Source organism: Pyxicephalus adspersus, chromosome 4, assembly GCF_032062135.1.
Source record: "Pyxicephalus adspersus chromosome 4, UCB_Pads_2.0, whole genome shotgun sequence".
Taxonomy (NCBI): domain Eukaryota; kingdom Metazoa; phylum Chordata; class Amphibia; order Anura; family Pyxicephalidae; genus Pyxicephalus; species Pyxicephalus adspersus.
The window spans coordinates 86404947-86407216 of record NC_092861.1 but is presented as its reverse complement, the minus strand read 5'-3'; positions in this window follow the sequence as shown (position 1 = coordinate 86407216).

Genomic DNA, 2270 nt, shown 5'->3' with positions numbered 1-2270 from the left:
GGAGGGGGAGAGCGACGGAGCTCTCCCTCTTCCCTTGCATTAGGATCGTTAGTCATCCTGGATTCACCAGGACGGTCGTTCGGAAGATGGACAACTGGCGCTGTTCACACGCCAGATTATCGGGTGAGAACTGTTGGACGTGTGTACATAGCTTTAACGACTGGAGTGATGGTGTACAATGTAACCGTGTACAGTGATCTTTGAAGTGCAAGTAGACAGATAGAGGTTAAAAGAGTAAAAGCACTGGTGGAGAGAAGTAGCACCAAGACACAAAAATAGTAAAAAAAAATGTATGTAATCTTGTCTTAAGGACTCATCTGTCACAAAAATCATATGAAGTAATCCAGCTGACAGCCAGTGAAAAGAAATTAGTACAAGCAGATTTTCACATGTCCTTTTCCCTCTCCACCCCTGTCCAAAGTACCTACGTATAGGTATCATCTCAATTCTGGAACTATACCATGCTCTTGATGTTTTATTGTGCTCTCATTTCCATTGATTAGTTAGTACATTGCATTTTGAGAATTAATGCTGTGCCAGCCTGAGTCTAACTATAATATCTGCCCATGTAACCTTTGTGTGAAACAGCTAATGACCACCCTATAATAAAAAGGTGACACAGAGTTTTCCTAAGTTAACCTGACTTTTTCTGAATTGTTCTAGGAATATTAGACTAAGCACTTTATCTTCTCCAAATTTTTCTATTCCAATCCATACTGTTAGCTGTCCTCCAAACAAACCAACAAACAAACCTATGCTAAAGCATAGTGAAATTTGTTCATCTACAGCACATTTGAAAAAAAAAAATCTTGTACTTATTATTGAATGCTCACAAATGTTGAAAACTTTGTGGCCCTTTAATAACCTTCACCAGTAATAGGAAATAAATGTATGTGTACCCCTTAGCCTGGTATCCAGAATACTTTGTATCACATAATAAAAGAGACTATTAAGTAAAAAAAAAAAAAAAAAAGCTTTTCAATGTATCACTGTTAAAAGCATTGCTCTATCTCTGGAGTGCTTATATACTACCAGGAAAGAACACTCATAGGATCAGATTGTATAAGTATACTATTAGAGGAGCACAAAGTGAAGGAATTGCTGTTACCATTGTAGTAGCATAAGTGAAGTAATAATACTTTTCAAATTGAGTCAATAAAATTATAATGCACTGACTTTGTATTCTATTGCTCTAAAGAGGGCTAATATGGTATCGCAGCTTCATATACCAGAGCCTCATTAATTTTAGATTTCAACAACGTATAACAAGTTGGTTACTTGGGTAGTATGTCTTGTTCAGACTTGTTTAATCTTACATTCAAAGCTGCTTATCTGAGACTTTTGTTAGAACTTGTATTTGTGCACAGTACTTGTCTGCCATCCAGTGGTCTTACAGATTCTTTACTTTTTGATTTTTATTACATAGGCTTGGTAACTAAAATTAAAGCGTGAGTTAAAGATGAGTTTGTAAAGTATTTTCCTATATCTCCTGCTGCCTGTCATGCCAAACACAGCTTTGCCATTGAGAACCCATAGGACACAGTACTAAAGTAGGGGTCAGTGGAACAAACCACTGCAGTGGGGGACAAAGAGATTTATATTTCTGGAAGGGTTGTCTTCTGAAGAAGAAAGTAGTGTTTGATAATGCATGCAGTTGGAAAGGTGTTTACACGGACTTTTTTTAACGAACAGAGTTACCTAAATTTGGAACTCATTTAAATCAACTAATTGCCTAAGAATTAATTGTTTCTCTAAATGGATTATAAATACTGAAAGTTTTCAGAATAAATGTAAGTTTTTTATAAACTACAGAAACAGAAACAATGCTGAATGCCGCAACGATCAAGTATGAATGGGAACACAGAGCCTCTCAGGATACCTATGTCATGCATCCCTGGAGGCTTTTGGCTGCTCCTTTTGCGCATGTAATGCAACTCCTGTGCATGCGGGCTGGAGTCACCTGTCCCTTTCTGCAATAAGACCTGCCTGCCTGCAGATTTTGGAAGCAGAATTATAGTTCCACTTTAAAGGTTAAGTGTTGGCCATTTAGTGAGTTAAGAGAAACATCTGTAAACTTTAGATATCAATCCGGCAGAAAGAAAGAAAGAATAGTATATCTAGGGTGGTGCAACCAGAAGAGGGAAAGAACCAGGTAGCAAAGATTTAAATGAGCATGTGGAGCAGTATATTTTTCACAATTCAGTACATTTAAAAGACAGTTGTATGATTTCCATAATATATATATATATATATATATATATATATATATA